The sequence below is a fragment of the Sus scrofa genome, chromosome 3, assembly GCF_000003025.6.
Source record: "Sus scrofa isolate TJ Tabasco breed Duroc chromosome 3, Sscrofa11.1, whole genome shotgun sequence".
Taxonomy (NCBI): domain Eukaryota; kingdom Metazoa; phylum Chordata; class Mammalia; order Artiodactyla; family Suidae; genus Sus; species Sus scrofa.
Genome location: NC_010445.4, coordinates 116279954 through 116300924, shown reverse-complemented (window position 1 = coordinate 116300924; position 20971 = coordinate 116279954). Strand labels below are relative to the sequence as shown.

Here is a 20971-nt window from a genome sequence, read left to right as displayed (position 1 = left end):
TGCAGTAAAGTCTGAAGTTGGAATAAATTAAAAATGGATTAAAGACCTAAACATAAGACTGGATATTATAAAACTCTTAGAGGAAAAGATAGGTAGAACAATCTTTGACATAAACCACAGAAATAACTTTTTGACCCACGTCTCAGGGTAATGAAAATAAAAACAAAAATAAACAAATGGGACCTAATTAAGCTTAAAAGTTTTTGGACAGCAAGGGAAAGAATAAACAAAATGAAAAGAAAACCCAGAGAATGGGAGAAAATCTTTGTAAATGAAGAGATCTAGAAGGGATTAATCTCCTAAATATACAAACATATCATACAATTTTATACCATAAAAACAAATAACCCAATTAAAAAATGGTCAGAAAATCTAAACAGACATTTCTCCAAATAAGACACATGGATGGACAAAAAGTACATGAGAAGATGCTCAACATCACTAGTTATTAGAGAAATGCAAATCAAAACTGCAATGAGGTATCCACCTCATACCAGTCAGAACGGCCATCAGCAAAAAGTCTACAAACAATAAATGTTGGAAAGGGTGTGGAGAAAAGGGAACGCTTATACACTGTTGATAGAAACGTAAGCTGGTATAACTGCTATGGAGAACAGTATGCTGATTCCTTCAATAACCAAATATAGAACTATCATATGATCCAGCAATTTCATTGCTGGGCATTTATCTAGGAAAACCATAATTCGAAAGGGTATATGCACCCTAATGTTCACTGAAGCACTATTTATAACAGCCAAGACATGGAAGCAACCTAAACGTCCCACAACAGAGGACTGGATAAAGAAGACATGGTACATATATATAATGGAATATTACTCAGCCATAAAAATAATCAAATAATGCCATTTGCAGCAATATGGATGGACTTAGAAACTGTCATATAAGTTAGAGAAAGACAAATATGAGATCACTAATAAGTGGAATCTAATAAAAAAATACCAAAGAACTTACAAAACAGAAAGAGACTCAAATGATTTTGAAACCAAATCTCTGGTTACCAAAGGAGAAATGTGAGTGCAGAGAGATCAATTAGGAGGTTGGGATTGACACATACATACTACTGTATATAAAGCAGTTGGTAACAAAGATCTACTGTATAACATAGGGTAATCTACTCAGTGCTGTATGAGAAATGAATCTGAAAAGGAATAGATATATATGTTTTACTTTGCTGAAAATATCGTGAAACAAATAAAATGTTGTGGGTAAGTCAACTGTACTTTAATTTATTTTTCAAAAATTTTTCTGTCTTTTAAGGGCTCACGTGCAGCTTATGTAAATTCGCAGGCTAGGGGTCATATTGGAGCTGCAGCTGCAGTTGCCAGCCTATGCCACAGCCACAGCAATGTCAGATGCAAACCACATCTGCAACCTACCCAACAGCTCACAGAAACCCACTGAGTAAGGCCAGGGATCCAATCTGCATCCTCATGGATCCTAGCCAAGTTTGGTACCACTGAGCTACAACAGGAACTTCTAATAAAATTTATTCAAAAAAATCTACAAATAAACATAGGAGAGGGAGGAGGGGGAAAGAGAACCCTCGTATGCTGTTAGTGGGAATGTAAATTAGTACAGCTATTATGGAAAACAGTGTGGAGGTTCCTCAAAAAACTAAATATAGAACTACCATATGATCCAGCAATCCAATTCCTGGACATATACCTAAATGAAACTACAAATTGAAAAGATACATGCACCCTTATGTTCACAGCAGAAATATTTACAGAAGCCAACACGTGGAAACAACCTAAATGGACAGATAAAATGGATAGAAAACAAGTGACATATCACATATATATAACATTTACATAATTATATAGATTATAATGGGATATTACTCAGCTATGAAATAATGCAGCAACATGGATGGACACAGAGATTATCAGACTAAGTTAAGCTAGAAATACAAAAGACAAATACCATATGATATCACTTATATTTGGAATCTAAAATACAATACAAATGAACATATCTATGAATCAGAAACTGACTTATAGAGAACAGACTTGTGGTTGTTAAGGGGGAGGGGGTAGGAGGGTAAAGACTGGGAGTTTGGGATTAGCAGATACACACTAGTATACATACAGGATGGACAAAAACAAGGTCCTACTGTACAACACAGGGAACTATATTGATATCAGGTGATAAAGTGTAAAGGAAAGGAATATAAAAAAAGAATATATATGTATAAGTAAATCAATTTTCTATACAGCACAAATTAATACACTTTAAATCAACTCTACTTCAATAAAAATTTTTTAGTGAAAAAAAGAATGTATCAGTATTAGTTACAGCAGTTTGATGTTTTGTTTCCTTTTCCAAATAAACCACTCTCTCCTTTTTTTAGGCAGATTGACTGAAATATAATTTATATATAGGAAAATTTGTCCTTTTTAGGTGTTAGCTCAAAGCACTTGTCCATTTAACCTAATTGATCAAATCTATAGTCATAATGTTGCCCATAATGTTCCTTCATACTTTCAATGTCTTTTGGATCTAAGGTGATAGTCCCTCTTTTTTCCTTGATATTGGTAATTTGTGTTTTCTTTTTTTTAATTAGTCTTGCCAGAGTTTTATTAATTTTATTATTGATTGGGGAGTTCCCATAGAAGCACAGCAGTTAGCAAACCTGACTAGCATCCCTGAGGACATGGGTTCAATCCCTGGCCTTGCTCAGTGGGTTAAGGATCCAGCATTGCCATGGGCTGTGGTGTAGGTTGCAGACGTGGCTCGGATCCTGCTTTACTTGGCTGTGATGTAGGCCAGCAGCTACAGCTCTGATTGGACCCCTAGCCTGGGAACTTCCAGATGCCGTGTTGGCGGCCCTAAAATGACAAGACCAAAAAAAAAAATATTATTATTGATCTTTTCAGTTTTTATTTTGTTGATTTTCTGTATTTCTTTTATATTTTAACTGATTTTTGCATTACTCTTTCTCTGAATTTAATTTGCTCTTCTATTTTACTTATTTAAGTTGAATCTCCAAAGATTGATTAGAAACATTTCTTTTTCCCCTAATGTTATTTTTTTCTAAGTACCATTTAAACTGATCATATAAACATTTATATGTTGTATTTTTTACTTTCTTTTAATTCAAAATGAAATTTGAACTGTTTACAACTCTGAAAGTAATGAAAGTCATTACTTTCAGAGTTGCAAACAGAATTGACTTCTCAAGATTTTGGCCAACTGGTATCCCTGATTTCCTTTTTGTTTTCTTCTCTTTGACTCTGGATTTATTCAAAAATACGTTTTTAAATTTCAAAATATTAGATTATTTTCCTATTATTGTCTATTGATTTCTAGTTTCATTCCATTGTGGTCTGAGCATAGATGTTGTGGAATTTCATTCTAGAATATGTGGCCTAGCTTGATAAAGAGTGTGTGTGTGTGTGTGTGTGTGTACTTGGGAGAAAATTGTGTATTCTGCTGTTGTTAGGTTTCTGTCATCTATCCTATAAATAAAAGTTAATTAGGTCAAGTTAATTGATAGTGTTGTTCTTACTGATTTTCACTTTTCCTGTCTATTACTGAGAAATATCCAACTATAACTGTAGATTTTAGAGCATTTTTAAAATGCCATGTGTAGTGGCACTGATTCCTAATGTCTAATAAATTAGCAAACTTCAAAAATTTTGTTTAAAGCTACATAATTAGTCAAGGTGTGTCTGCTAATGCCTAAATTCAATGTAATTTGGGCTTTAGTCATAAGAAGCATCAGATATGTTGCAATGAGTTGCATATAAAAACAATTATATGTTCATGGATAATTTAATCAGAGACATATTTTGGTATTTGGAGAACTATGCCTATTTTTAAAAACTTTTTAAATATCAAAAGGTAAGACACTAGAATTTTTCTAACATTATGATCCTGGGAAGTGATTTTTCAGAAAATTCCCATTTTAAGGCTTAATCACATCTGCTGTAAAAGAATAAAGGTCAGCTAAACTCGATTTCAAAATTATTTTCTTTCTGTGACATCATCCTTTTTATCAAAATCAGCATAATTACTGTTTACAATTTATTTTTAGTGTCTGCCACTTTTATTCTATGAGGTAACTTACCAAAATGAGCCTCAGTTTGTCAATTACAACAAAAGACCATAGCCACGGCCCTACCTAATACTAGGAAGTTGTTATCAATGAGAAGATGAATAGAAAATGTATTTGGTGCTAGTCAAGAGTTGTGTATAACCAAGCTGATATCATTACAATTATAATTATCTTGCAAAAACACTGACATGGTAGTCAGAAAGTTATTCCTTTCCCCAGAAACACATACAAAAAAACACTTCTGCCCCAGAAAGTTAATTATACCTGTTCTATCATTTTGTATAAGTCTTTGAATGATCTTATATTGTTTCTTACTCAACATTTCATGATCTTTCCTTCCCTAGGCATCTAATTAAATCAGTGACAGAACTCTTCAATTCATACTAAAGCAATCAGGAATTTCTATTTCTTTTCAACTAGTTCTCTCATATAATTGCCCGGTTCTTTTTCTAGAATCTCAGAGAAGCAAGATTGAATGAACTTAATGACTTACTTTTAGAGTTGCAAACAAAACTGACTTCTCAAGACTTTGGCCAACTGACAGCCATCTGAAATGAAGATGGTTTAATTGGTCAAAAATGAACTAGACAGTATTTTAATGTGGCTTTTGATTAATCCACTCTAATGTTTCTGAATTTGTGCCATCTACTTTAAAAAGAAATCGAACCTAGGAAGCATAATTTCTTATTTTTCATCCAGAGAGGATTAGTGGAGAGAAAATTAAGTTCCCTCATCTAAGTAAGTACCTCAGGGAACTATTCACCTATCAATGTATAGGAGAATTTCAGCCTGTAACTTACTCAATTTCATTAGCATTAATGGGAGTTCTGTGTGAAATCCTGTGTGAATCATCGCTTTAGGAAATCTGTAAGAGTTTGTTGATTACTTTTATTTTTGCAATGACTCTGTTCTCCAGCTCCAACTTTTAATTCGTTAGGCTTGCAATAGACTCTAGATTTTGGAAGGAATCACACTTGGACTTTTGAAGGTAATTACATCAGAGAAGCACCATATAGAATCATTCACCACTGTGAATGTTTGGTGATGTTACATGTTAGGTACCCCAATGTTCTACTGGCTTGCTATCTATAGTATATAAAGACTCAAATTTAAGTTTTTAGTTTTCACCTAATTATGCTATGCTTTATTACCACATACTCATCTATGAATATTTTTACTATAGCCCTCCCCCCCCCCTTTTTTTCTTTTGCCTTTTAGGGCAGCACCCACGGCATATGGAGGCTCCTAGACTAGGGGTAGAATCGGAGATACAGCTGCCAGTCTACACCACAGCCACACCAATGCAGGATCTGAGCTACATCTGAGACCTATAGCATAGCTCACAGCAATGCCAGATCCTTAACCCACTGAGCAAGGCCAGGGATCAAACTCATGACCTCATGGTTCCTAGTCAGATTCATTTCTGCTACACCATGACAGGAACACCATTTTCCCTCTTTTTTTTTTCTTTCTTTCTTTAGGGCCATACTTGTGGTATATGTAAGTTCCCAGACTAGGGGTTGAATTGGAGCTGCAGCTGCTGGCCTATACTACAGCCACAGCAACATGGGATCCGAGCCGCATTTGGGACCTACACCACAGCTCACAGCAACGCTGAATCCTTGACATAGTGAGCAAGGCCAGGGATTAAACCTGCATCCTTGTGGATACTAGTTGGGTTGATAACCCACTAAGCCATAATAAGAATGCCCTCTTTTTCCCCCCTTGATGAGCCATGAATTCTACACTCCCTTGAATGATCCTTCAATTATCTTGTCTTCCCCTTCCCTCAGTTTCATAATATTCAGTGACATTTGCCCAGGATGAAAAGAGAATTTGTGTCCAAACCTGGGCAATTCTGAAAAAGAAAAGGGGAATTGGTGGAGGAAGGGGTGCCTTAGTGAACATGTGCCCAGTGGGGCTCAGGGAGACCTGAATGAGTGGCACCTCTTGGGCCTGGGAGGTCTGTGTGCCTGGAGGGAAGATGGATAGAGAAGGCCAGGAGACGGATATCCCCAACCCCATGTCTGGGACCTGCTCCTTTCCCCTCTGGAAGCCTTCTTCAGACCTAATGTGTTCAGCATCCCAGAGGCCTGGGATAGGAGTGTTTTGGGGGGTTTAGAGGATGAAGAAATGGCTTTTGAGAAGAAAAAAATTCAAATGAATTACTTGGCAAATGACAAAGAAAGTGTTTTGATAGCATTTATCTTTCTTTGATGAAAGCTTCACTTCATGTGTAATGAGGGATAGATGTGAAAGACATAGCAGTGAAGCCACAGATATGCCATTAAATATGGTTCTTAATATTGGTGTAATTGAACATTCAAGTGGTTGACTGGGATTTGGTTTCAGATGAATTCTCTGTAGACTCTGAAGTTGAGTCTCAATTCAGAAGATTATAGCCTTAGTGCAGAAGAATAACTCAGAAGAAGATGATGTGTATCAAGTTACTGAACATCAGACAGAGAAGAGTAAGACAGACCCACTTAAGGAAGATCCTGAAGTTTCCTTTGTTGACTGCTGGAAGGGTACGTTATGAAATTAAATGACTCTTCCCCTTCCACTGCCTTGTAACAGATGGTGGACCCTTTGTGAGAACTGGCTTCCTGAAGATTAAGCTAAAGGGAAAATTTTGGAGAAAGCTAATCCAGAACATTCAATACAAGTAGATGAGGGCTTTGATGGTCCTAACTGAGCAAACAAACAAAAACCCTGCAGTGAATGATTTCAGAGTCATATGCTGAAGAAAATGATGACAAAAATCCCAGGCACCTCTCAGGCTCAAAAAGGTGAGCAGGATTCTCAGACATAAACTCTAATAGCCTAACTTCTAGCAGCTTGGAAGAAAGATGTCAATGAGTTTTGAGAGGGAAGAAACACAAGACAAAGAACAGAGTATGGAAACTAGTTTTTCTCCTAATGCCATAGGTCCTTGTGTGATTTGCCATGGCCCACCTAAAAAGAGTTGCATCTTTGATGGCAACACAGGACATCTTATGGCATATTTCACATGGGCAAACAAACTTTGAAAAAGTATGCAAGATGAGTAAGTTCTAGATATCTGCTGTACGACATAGTGCATTCAGTTAACCCAGTGTTGGGCACTTAAAAGCATGTTGAGGATAGCTCTCATCCTAAGTGTTCTAAACACACACACACACATATGGACACAGGAAATTATTGGGAGTGATGGATTTGTTTAATACCTTGAGTGTGATCATAATATCATGAGTATACGCTTATGTCCAGACCCTTCCAAATGTATATATTAAGTATGAACAGTTCTTTGTATATCAATTACACATCAAAAAGCTTTAAAAAAAATCAGAAATAAGCCTTGCCCAGTAAGATGACTACCAGTTCAAATGATTATGTTAAATTACTTCCCCTACTTGATCTATAAGAGTAGGATTTTTCTACTTCTAACAATATAGCCCTAAACATTTAGACAAACATGAAATGACTTTTTATTTTTTATATATATAAGAAGAAAGAAAATATCACAATCCTTGTATATGTTTTCTCTTAATAGTATAATTTAGCTACTTTGGTGGGGGGGTAAGTGAATATTTACTTTCCTTTAGGAGAAGTAACTTCCGTTTATATTTAATACTTGGATTTTAATAAAATTTGAATTGGATATACAGTGCATCCTTTACCTCTACTCCTTATGTTTTAAATCCAATTTCTATTAAATTAGAAGTATGTGATATACATATATATATAATAAAAATTAAATGTAACTTATTTAGTACTTTTCACGTAAGGAAAAATTTTTGTGTGAAATATTCAAAATTAATATTTTAGATATCCTTTAATCTTGTGATTCTTAGTTTCTCTGCTCTTTCAGAGCCTCTTAAAATACTCTTTCCCAATAAAAAATAAATTGGTAGTTATATTTGATGCTATATAATTAAATTGTACTTCTTTTTCTCCAGCCACTTTGGTATATATAAAGAATTCATGGTAGAGATGTTATCAATTGAGAAGTCTTTGAGAAGAACTAGAATTTATCCATAAGATAAAACTTTTTATTCTATATTAGAATGTGGAGTTATCCTGGGTCAGGGTGGGGGGTTGTCAACTGAGAAGTCTTTGAGAAGAACTAGAATTTATCCTTTAGATAAAACTTTTTATTCTATGTTAGAATGTAGAGTTAACCTGGGTTGGGGGGAGGTTCAATTTTGTACAACAGGCACTTTTCCACACTTGATTTCAGGATTCAGTGGAATCTATTGCTTCTCTTAAGTTAAAAACAAATCTAAGATAATTTGAAGTACCTTCTTGGGCTGGGTTCTATGGTTCCTGGCGGTTTCCTAAGTTTCAGACATTTGCTTAAGGCTCGTTCTAGAAAACAGTGAATTCAGAAAGATTAATTCAGAAATTCAATAACAGAAAAAACAAAAAGTTCATTTAAAAACTAGACAGAAAGGGCACAACTTTTTTTCTAAATCATCCAAAATTATGCATCACTTTTCTTCAAGAAAGACAGGATCAGACCATAGGATTCTAAAATATCTCTCAACCTGTGTACATTAACTTCTTAATTTACATTTAAATGTGAACCATATTTGAAGCAAAGTAGTATAAATTACCTTTTTTTATTTAGGGTCCTGGTGTTCCTCTACTGTGTATGACAGTTACACAAACTTAGATGAGGACAAAGAAAAATCTACTGAACTCTAAGTTTAGGAGAGACCTGAGGGGTCATTTTGCACAGTAACTTTGTGTGCTGGTCACTAAGGGAATACTATTGTTATTATAAACTTCAAAAACAAACACACACACGTGACTTACTGTGTATACATATATAAGTAGGAAACCAGTGGCCACAGAGATCAGTCCTGGCCAAAGAGTGATCCTTAAATACAGTAGAGCATTATTAGTTTGAGCTGATAATATGTCAAACAGAATGAAGTAGAATTCATTCATTCAGAGGAAAGTTGGTGAGAATAACGAGATTATATACAATACATCCAGAGTCTTGTGCTGGTGACGATTACACTATCTATAAAATACTCATATCCATGTGTGAATGAAGCCTCGTTCTAAATGCCTATCAATTCCTAATGAAGTCTTGATTGTTTTACATTTCAAGTTTAGTATTCATATGGTATTTATTGATTTACAAATAAAAACATGATGCATTAAGTACTTGATAAAGAAAAAACTGAAAAAGGAACTATCAAGGATTATATAGGGACAACAAGCATAATATGACTCTACTTCAACTTTCTGATATACCTGCTCAATCTAGTACATCCCTGATCCTTAAATTCTGGAAAAGTCTCATGTATAATATATAAATACCCAAGTTTTTTTTTTAAATACAACTTTCTACCCTCCTAATTCTCTAGTTAGTTTTATTCCCAACTTGCCTTTCATCTGACCAAGATCTTCATACTTCAGTCTTTTCTACTGTTTCAGTATCAAGCTATATCCTATTCCAGTCCCACTCACATCCTTCACAATTTGGATTAGATTTCAGGCCGACCCCCTACTTTCTGATATCCTCCTCTCACTTGGTCTATTGCCATTCTCTCTCTCATCCACTTACAGAACACTGGTTCTAGACCACACCAGTTATCATCCTTCCTTAATTAAATGCCAGGCGAGGTATGCTGTTCAGAGAAAAATTAGAGCTTCACAAAGTATTGTTCCTTTAAACATATTTTCTATTAACATGCAATGGCCTACACAAGAGCCCCTGGCAATCCTGTTCTCTCACCATCCCTACACTGGTTATTTTAAGGCAAATTCCCTCTAGCTTTCTACCCATCAACTTTGTAATCTTTGTGGTTATTCAACCTCTTTTTTTTCAGAGAAAATAAATGCCTTTACAATTGGAAGTCTGTCAGCACTAGAGCCACAAGTGTAAATGAAACTGAGCCTTTAGTTTTGCCTTCTATATTCACCACCGTGTAAGAGAAAACGTCCTCCTTTGTAAGATTAACTCATTCACCTGAGCTCTGGAATCTATAGCCTTCTGCTTTCCAAGAGATCTTGCTACAGTCACTGTTCCCTCTTTATGCAAGGTCTTCAAAGAAAACAAAGAACTAGCATGGGTTGAGAGTATACTGACACATTTACAGACGAAAAGACGGAGACCTGGACAAACAGGTCATGCTGCTTGAAAATGGAAGAGCTGGAAGGGAGATTGAAATGTGTGACACTGCCCATGATTGGGGAATCATTTGCTACCATATCTGATTGCATCACACATCATTTAAACAGCCTCAACTCTGTCACCCTTAACTGAATTTTATGACATAACCTTGGAGTTGGTGTCTACTGTTCCTAGCTCTTATTTTCATACTTCCCATTTACTCATGTATTCACAACAATCTGGCCTTAACCTGCTAGGTTCCCCTGACAGATCACCTTCACTGCAATCATCTGTGACCTTGCTGTCCAAACTTCTCCATTCCCAGTCTTACTGGGGACTTGCTATTTTTATTCACTCCATGTTTTCAGAAAAAGTTCTTTCACTGAACTTTGTGACATCACATATTTTGGCTTTCCTTCTACCTTTCTGTCTGCTGTTTTTTGGTTTTCTTCACACACTCTTATTTCCTTAAATGATAATCGATTGTCAATAGGATTTAGTCCTTGGCCACTTTGTCTATTATGAAGACCTGGATGAGTATCTGTTTGCTGAACTTCCCAGAAATGCAAAGAAGATCTGTTTGAGTTCTCATTCACCAGCATCACCTCTACTTACTCACATGAACTTAGAGTTTTAGAATTTTCTCTTTTATTTATTATTATTTTTATTTTTATGGCCATACCTGTGGCATAAGGAAGTTCCGGGCCAGGGGTAGAATCTGAGTCAAAGCTGTGACCTACACTGCAGCTTCAGCAACACCAGATCCTTTAACCCACGGCGCCTCACCAGGGATCAACCGACACCTTCACAGTGACATGAGCTGCTGCAGTTGAATTCTTAACATGTGGTGCCACAGCGGGAATTCCAAGTTTTCCCTTTTAATACCTCATACAGGCAATACTAATCTTTGAACTACTAACTGCGCTGTAGCTGAAGAAGTATTCTGGTGGCCACAGCCTTAAATGTGAAGGGTGTTGGCTTTTTGTTTTCTCAGTGTCCAGCTGGGATTTCTCACACCCACCTCTGATGCAGTCTGATAAGCAAATTTTCACTCCCCCTTATTTCACCTCTTCGTAGCCTCCCTTCACTGCACTAGCGATAAGATGGCAAGCATTGCCATCTGCAGCCCTTCTCTGCACCAGACATTGAAGATGTCCAGATAATAGTTTGACTTCTTGAAAATGCCCATTTGTGTGTTGTGAGGATGCAAAGATAGAAACTATAAAGTGGGCCTCATTTAATAATCTTAAGAGTTTTCAGGAGTTCCCATTGTGGCTCAGCAGGTAAAGAGCCTGAAAAATTTTCCATTAGAACATGGGTTTGATCCCTGGCCTCACTCAGTGGGTTAAGGATCTGGCCTTGCCTCAAGCTGCAGCACAGGTCACAGATGTGGTTTGGATCCAGTGCTGCTTTTGCTTGGTGTAGGCCTCAGCTGCAGCTCTGGTTTGACCCCTAGCCCAGGAACTTCCATATGCCACGGGTGCAGTCACAAAAAGGAAAAAATAGTTTCTAGATTTAGGACTGAGGTCTGTGAATTCTCTAACTTGCAGATCTATTTGCATTCCTGACTCTTTTTCATTTTGGTTCTGACTCTTTTTCAGTGGCTGTGCAACAAAGTACCTTCACTGGTAAATCAGCAATGAATGTTGTTAACATACAGGGTTACACCAACTTATCTAGGGAACAGACTTGGCTTCATGACCAGCATGAACCTGTTTACTGGCAACTGGAAAACAGGTGTGAACTCTGGTAAGCAACTGCTGGGATATAAAATTAACAAATGCTGCTGCCAGGTTCTTGAATTCATCTTAACTGAAAGGTAATTATTGCAGAATGGGTCTAGGATAGAGTGTACTTCTGCTTATTTAGATTTCTTTGCCCATGACTGGCCCACCTATTATCTTTTATTTCCCAGGTACTATTTTACTCATTACAGAATAGAGACTAAGGAAGAAAGGAAATATTAATTGAAGTTCAAGAAGAAAGTAAAGGCTAAGGCCAAAAGTCCTAGGGTGCCTGGTCATCTGACATGGACCTCTGTGCATATCTACATTATTGCACAGAGCATCATTAATATTTAAACATTGCTTTTTAGAAACTAAGGTCTTCAGAAAAAAGGGACATTATTTTTTTTTTTCTTTTTAGGGATGCACTCACAGCATATGGAAGTTCCCAGACTAGGGGTCAAGTCAGAGCTGTAGCCGCCAGCCTATGCCACAACCACAGCAACACCAGATCTGAGCTGAGTCTGCAATCTACACCACAGCTCATGGCAACCTCGGATCCTTAACCCACTGAGTGAGGCCAGGGATCAAACCTGCATCCTCATGGATACTAGTCAGATTCGTTTCCACTGAGGCACAACAGGAACTCCAGGATATTTCTTTTTAATCTGAGTAAACTATAGTGTCCAGCACTGTTCCGAAACCATAGTGGTCAATAAACACTTATATTATAGATTTCACTAAATAACCCTTTGGGACCACCAAGAAAGACTCAAGGGAGCATTTGTCCTTTCAGGAAAGAATAGCAACAATGTTAACCATCTTCCATTAAAGGCTGTAGTTTTCCTGTTACCTTTTAATGAATTTCACATATGAAACTTTTCATATGATGGTAATATGTCATTAAAATGTTAGACTTACTGGCTCCATTCATTACAAAAATGTTTGTGAAAGAAAATGAGGAAAGAAAATACAGGTCAGGTCCATAATAGTACCTTTATATCACACACAGCAAGGTATACATTTTTGGACTACCCTGATGCTGCCACGTGCCACTTATGCCTACACACCAGTTTCAACCCCACAGTTAAGACTCAGATATAAGATAGTTCATGATAATTCATAGAATTCATAGTACAACCTTCCCAGCTTTTATTTCTTTCCATACTCTTAAGATTTTTTCTCTCTCTCTCTCTATATATATATATATACACACACACGCACAGAGATATGTGTATATATATATATATATATATAAATGTTTATGCTTTATAATACATACACATATATATATCCTGTGTGGGTATGTGTGTATATATATATAGTGTATGTATATTTATCTGTATGTATGTATACATATGCATGTATGTATAGGACATTATGGGGAATGTAAAATAACATCTTGAAAACGAATTTTAATTTGGAAATATGCATCAAGATTTCTCTTAAATATTCATACATTTTGATTCAATTCTATACATAGTAATTTATTCTACCGTTATTGAGAAATGCAGGAAATACTATATGCAACAGAAAAAATGAATAAATATACTATTAATAATTATCTGTTATTTACTTAAATATATTTCAAATATTTTTCAGTCCTCACTAGAGATCAAATTTCAAAAGAACATTAAATAATGCAATGAAATACCCTTAAGATAATTTTAAATGAAAAAAGCCACATATAAAACTGTTACACATATAATTGTAATGCTGATGCCTTAGGCATTATATAATTTCATTTTTTTCCTACATTTTACACTTTTTCTGTACTAAAAGGTGCTTTATTTTTATGGTCATAAAGATTAATGGGTTGTTAAAGGAAGATTTTCTAGTAGTTAAAATCAGAAATAGCTAATAGAATGGGATCTAATAGCATTAAACATAAATGTCTATGTTTAGGAATAAATATCTGTGGAAACAAAAAATTAAGAAATATTCATGATCTTAATGACTCAAGACCAGTTAGGCAACAGTTTGCAGTGTTTCCTAACAAGACAAATATAGCCTGTGAATTAGTTCTATTAGGAAAATAGAAAGTGAAGAATCCTCTATACTTTGACTTGGTCTGGCTATATTTGCAGTATTGTGTTCAGTTCCAAGAACCACATTTAAAGAGTATCAATGACGTGTAAGCAAGGGTGATAAGAATTACAAATATCTTCCATGTGGAATTGCAAACTCCTCCAGGGTAATAGTGTTAGAAGGAGCACCTGCATCTTTTGCTAGAACTGTAACAAAACAGAACTGGTCTTCTTGTGATATTGTTATCTTGCTTTCGGGGGACCTAAGGAGAGAATATATAAGTGGCTACTTTTACAAGAACTGTGGTCCACAAATCAAGCAGATTGGCTTCACATACCATCCCTCCAAATCTGCAGAATCCTGAGATCTGCAAGGACAAACAAAATCTGGGTGCTTTTCAGAATAAAGATACTTTCTTCATTATGAGGATTCCTTCCCCATTAATAAAACGTGGAAAAACATCAAAGAAAAGGAGATGAGTCTGAATCACAGAACAGAACTACTTCTGTAATGTAGCATGTTATAAGACTCTTCAAGCAGATGTACATAGAAAGTCTGCCAAATTATTGTACAATAATATTATAAAATATTTGTCTCAATTAAAAAGCTTGTGGCTATCAATCTAAGAAAATCCTTTTGGAATGTATGTGTTCAAACCTGTCTTCAAAAACTACTTAATATGTTGATAATTACTTAGGAGTCTATTTAATGCCTGGTTTTGAATTGCTTTCTCTGATTCACACACACAAAAAAATAGTATAAGTATGCCAGATGGCAATGCATAAGATGAGAATAATTTAATGCTTTTGCTTAACAAAGTAGTATAACTTGGCTTACTGTAAGAAGGAAAATTATTTTTAGGATATCAGCCGTCACATTTAAACATATGTATGTATGTATGTGTGTGTATGCATATACATATACGAAGAGTATAATCTATAAAGGGATTTTTCACATCTATATATTTAGTTAGTGCATTTGTGTATTCATCAATACAACTTAGTGGGCATGTACTTTGCAGGGAATTTTCTTTGTGATATTCATTACAGGACAGGGCTGAGAATATGGGTCTGACAAAAAAAGCATAAAGAGCATCTGCATTAAGACCCTTCCTTATTAAACAAATGCAATATGACTATTAAGCAAAACCAAGATAATAAATTCAGGAGGGCAAACGTTATTCAAACATATCTATTGAAACTTTGTGGACTGCACAGTTATAAAACATATTTACTAGTAGAGTGAAACCTGAGAATATACTGCAAGGATATGCTAGGTAAGCATGTGTTCATGCAACAAACTATGTAATTTTTCTTATTCATGATCAGTAATAGACTTAAAGTATTAGATTTTCTAAAATAAAATAAATGCAAAACTATTTAAAATATTGGGCAAAGATCAAGAGTCCTAATTAATAATCTGTTCTTTGTTGTTTCCTGCTGCAGATTTTAGCCAACATTTTATGTTTAGTTGTGACAAAAACATATCTAACTTTCAATTGAAAGCAGGAAAATATCTTCAGAGTACCCTGTACTTCCAGAGAGTTCCTATTATGGCTCAGCAGTAATGAACCCGACTAGTATCCATGAGGATGTGGGTTTGATCCCTGGTCTCTCTTGGTGGGTTAAGGACCCAGCATTGCTGCAAGCTGTGGTGTAGGTCACAGATGTAGCTCAGATCTGGCATTACTGTGGCTGTGGTTTAGGCTGGCAGCTGCAACTCTGATTCCACCCCTAGCCTGGAAACTTCCACATGCTCCAGGTAAGGCCCTAAAAAGAATAATAAAAAAAAGTAACTTTTACTTCCAATGCATTGCTAAATCCAATCTTCTGACTTTTAATTTCATAAAAATAATTTCAAAATGTTATCTTCCATTTGGTGTTTTTCCTCAAAACCTGAAACTTCTCTCTGCAAAATCACCAATATTATCTAAACCTGCAAACACCAAGGTGATCTTCCTTGCACTTCACGCCAAACAAATTAGCCCATTTTCTTTTATTCTCCTGTCTTTCCAAGTGCCTTAACCTCTTGATGCCAGTTGGTGAACAACTGCCTTTCCAAAGCATATCGACTCATTTTTCTTTCCTCTGGATCTCTCTTCTGTTCATACTCAAGTTTTTTTTTTTTTTTATTACTAAAAAGTCTTGATGCTTGTATATGCTGGGAAGCCTTAACTTAATCTGTTATTTTTAGAGTCCCTTTATCTTATGAAGGACAGCATTTGCCATTTTGCCTGAAGCGAGCATGCCCTTCTTTGAAGTTTCATATAGTCAGGTCTCCTCATTTGAACCCTTTATAACTCAAATTTCTCTTTCTTTTCTAATCACAGGCACACTGCTAACCATCCTTGTATTCTCAGTCAATACTGAGTAGCTCATAAACAAGTTAACTTCCCAATGTTTATGTCAGGGTTGGATAAAGAACCAACCTAATGTATATTAATATTTTTGATTTACCAAATTAATGGCTCTATAATCACTGGGTACTAAATTGGTTTCAATCTATCCAAGTGGACCAAAAGCAATGACGAGGACAACCAACAACCAACATACTTTCAAGCTGCAGGGGTCATATCTCTGTTAGAAAATGTTAGGGACAAAATGAGTACAACTTGCCTACTTAACTACCCCTGAATCCCTAGGACTCTGGAGGCACAATAGAAATAGATAGGCATACATATCCCTATTTGGCATTTGAAGTCACAATGCTGATCTATCATCATCCTATAAGTAACATATAAATGCTCTCTGCAGCTGCAAAAGGACTCCTGGCTTCTGCACTCAAACGTCTGAAAGGAAAACAATCTCACTCATCACAGGTACAGTGACTGCTTTCTCTCCAATTAATTAGGCCCCATTTGTTTACATAATATTCAGGAGTATTTCAGGCACCAATCTTTTGGGTTGCCAACAAAACACACATTGTTTTCAGTTTCTTAAAACATAATTAATCTGTAGACTTCTGTGCTAGGTTAACTCAATTGATTTTTTTCCCTGCCCCCTCCCCACTTTGTCACTTGACAGCTTGAAACTGGGCCTGGAAAAGCTCATTTGCATTCTGGCAGCAAGACTGGAGAATAAACCAAGCAAACGTGTCTATTTGTGTACTCCAGTATATGACGGTGCTTGCTTCAATCAAGACTTATTTTCAGTATCATAGCCAACAAAAGCATTAAACGAATTTTCTCAGACATGAGTGATAAGCTGTAGAATGTATTTCTTTAAAGGATTTTTTTTTCCCAGGGGACGCTTATGGAATGCAATAAAAAATAGAAGCAAGAGTGCAAATCCCACTAGAAATTCACAATGTTACCTTGCCATTTGAACGCTTTCTTCTTGTTTCCTGACACATTAAGTACCTTCATTATAGTTTAGGTTGTACCTGATTATAAGTTGAAAAGGTTACAGTTATATTTCAAAAGGAATTACTTTTTAAAAAAATCAGTATTTCACATTGAACTTGAAAGATTCCATTCTCAACCCAAGCTTGTCATTTCACACAGTGATGTCTTTTGGGAGTTGATGGTGGTGTTGGCTTCTTAGAATGAAAAACATCTAAAGTCTATTTTTTCAGGCAGTGGTATTGTTTTAACATAACATCTTCTGGATATTATTGTTAATTCTTCCCCCATGAAAATACTTGGTACACTTTTTATTTAAATTATTTCTTCCTTATCTACTCTCCCTCCCAGGGGCCAAACACTTAGCTGAACCCAATTATTTTTCTGACTATAAATTCACATGGTTTTATCTACAAAATGGAAATATGTATGTGTGTGTGCATGGGAGGGAGGGGAGGAGGGAGAGAGAGAGAGGGATAAGGAGACGGAGAGAGAGAGATCTGTGTGTTATTGGAAAAAATGCAAGTGAAAGAGACTTTCCTTGCGTTGTGGGTACTCCTATAGAGTAGTGTTAATGACAGAGATGGTGTTCTCAGTCATTTCAGTCAACACATTCTTCTTTTCACAACCTAATCCCCTTCATCTGAAAGAGAAATACATTTTTAGCCAACTCTCTGGGACCAAGTCATTGATTTATGAATATAAGGTGAAGGACTTCATGAATTTTTTCCTGACCTCCATCTGTCATTTCCTCAGTCATATCTATTTTAAGAAACATAAAACAAATTGTCCTAATGGGACACATTATCACCTTGATATATCACACAGGAAGAACTCCTTCTGCTTTTCATCACACCCATCGAGAAAATTAGCTTTACATGGTCCTAAGCTGACTTTCTCTCTATTCTTTATTATTTGCACTGATGATGACATATATGACCCAAATGCTGATTCATTCTGAATATACTCACAAGAGATTAGAGTAAGTAACTTCAGGACTCTTGTCCATAAGGATAAATAAGCAGAAACAATTGTTCCTGCATCTGAGAATTTCTGGGAAATTAATTCACCAAAGCTGCTCTACAGAAAATTACAGTGATTGCTAATATTTCTTTTAGGATATATGAGTTCACGTTCTAATAACATTATCATTTATGTCTTTGATAGACATCACATCTTTTAAGCCTCACACCTCATACAATTCTTTGTACCACTAATCCTTAGGGAACTGCAGATGCAAACTATGAGACACTGCCTATCAGGATGTCTATATACATATTAAAAAAAAAACAGAAAATAACAAGTGTTGGTGAAGATGTAGAGGAAAAACTGGGCACTGTTGGTGGCACTGGAAAATGGTGCAACCGCTATGAAAAGCAGCATGGTGCTTCCTCAAAAACTTAAAAATTTAATTACCATATGAGCAAGCAATTTCATTTCTGAGTATATACATAAAAGAATCGAAATTAGAGTCTCAGTGTGATATTTATACAACTATATTCATATTAGCATTATTCACACTAGCTAAAATGTGGGCGCATTCATTGATAGATAAATGGATAGGTACATGTGGTACATACATAGGAAGGAATATTATTTAGCCTTTCCATAATATGCAAGAACATTCCATAATATGCTACAACACGAATGAACTTTGAGAACATTATCCTAAGTGAAGTGAGACCCAACCAGTATGATTTCACTATTTTGAATTACTGAGAGTAGTCAAAAATCACAGAGACAGACAGTAGAATGGCATTTTCCAGGGAACGGGAAGAAAGGAGGAACGGATGTTTATTGTTTAAGAGTTGCACTTTTACAGGATGAAAAGGGTTTTGGAGATGGAGGGTGGTGATAGCAAAGCACTATGAATGTATTTAATGCCACTGAACTTCTCCTTAAAATGGTTAAGATGAGAAATTGTATGTGTATTTTACCACAGTAAAAAAAAAAAAAAAAAAAAAAAAACAGAAAAAAAACCACAATCCCTTAGTTTTTTTAAAAGAAAATATAGTTAAATAGGAACCAAAAAAATGGAAATGTGGATGCGTATTTGTATGAAACTCCGTGTGTTTTCATCTTATAGCTGTTTGTAACTACACATAGAATTTATATGCTTTTCCACACTTTGACACGTATTCTCATTTCCTTTCTCGCTCTCTTTCTTTTTCTCATTCAGATACACATCCCATATACTACAAAGAAATTCTGGACAGGAGAAAAAAATGAGGATATGAGATGGACAATTTATCCTTTTGGTGGATGCAGTGTGGGCATAGGCCCATCTGTTTAAAAAAATTAGAAGTTGACCCATGAATAGGATCCATTTCAGGACAAGATGCATATATTTCATGTAGACTGGTGTTAAGATAATACATGCCCCTTTTAAGGTATTGTGAGTTTTCCTGTGTGGTCTTGGAGACCACGATAATATACTTCATTATGGAATATTACCTTTATTCACATGGAGTGATTTGGAGCTCTCCTTAAGGGTTAATTTTTTTTTTTACTTATGCAGAAACAAATGACAGTTGGTGAAAGGGACTTGATTTAAATGAGGCTTGCTAATAAATAAGAAAGCTACCAGAGTTTCATTAATAAAACCAAAATGTACACATACATTTTTTCTCTTAGCTTTGATCACAGTTCAGCATTTTGTCTTATTCTGATTGCTGCATTTTAAGAACACTGGCAAACTAAAGTTTTGTTAGAGGATGGTGCTCTGGAGGATGAACTATCTAGAATCCAAATTAGGAATTTGGAAGAGCTATTGGTATTGTAACTATTTAGCTTGGATACATACGAAAGCCATTGTACAGTTTTACACATCTGAGGCACTACTACAAAAGAAAAAAAATTATAATCTCATACTGTGCAGCTTTAGGTAATAAAATTAGGTCAAAGGGGGGTAAAGTTGCCATATGTTAGGTTTTATCTCATTTTGAAGAAAAGTTTTTTTAACAATGATTCCTGTCCAACCACACAATGTGACTCTTTTGAAGTACTGTTCACCTTGTCACCAAGAGAATTCAAGTAGAATGTTCATCTATGAGGAGCTAGAGGGAATTCTGCATTGATAAAAGTTGGAAAGTGATACCTTAGATCTATTTCTAGCCCCAAGATTAAACATTCTAGTAAATCAGACAACTTGGAAACTTGCAATTATCCCTTTGACAAACTCTTGTACTTAAAAATACATCTGGATGAGCCAATGTACTCATTCACTTTTAATATTAAAAAATAAAGAAGGTGATTTAAAGGACATTCAAAAGTTGCAGTGACCATTAGAATGAGTCCCTGACATTTTATAACAGAACCGAACCCAGCTTTTAAGTAATTTTGGAGAAACATAGGGTGGATCCATTATTATGTTGAGTGCTAAAGTTAATGCAAAAGTAATAATGACCTGGTTATCTATAGCACTAAAAGTGTGACCAACAACAAAAAATAAATAGACATTGTATTTAATTAAAAAATATGTTTGTACATCAAAAAACATCCATCAAGTGAACGGACAACTTAACAGAATGGGTGAAAATATTGTCAAAGCATGTATCTGATAAAGGTCTAGTATCCAGGATATATAAAGAACTTTTATAACTCAACTACAAAAAGACTATTAAATTTAAAAATAAGCAAAGGACTAGAATTGATAATGGTACAAAGAAGATATTCAGAGGCTCAACAAACACATA

General features: G+C 35.5%; 1 long non-coding RNA gene across 1 annotated transcript in view; it reads right to left on the bottom strand.

Moving 5' to 3' along the window:
- The window catches only part of LOC102165887, a 592639-nt gene continuing 579670 nt past the window's right edge, over positions 8003-20971 (bottom strand). Inside the window, exon 8 of the long non-coding RNA XR_002342827.1 lies at positions 8003-8425. This is a non-coding gene — a long non-coding RNA (uncharacterized LOC102165887). The remainder of the gene's footprint in view (positions 8426-20971) is intronic.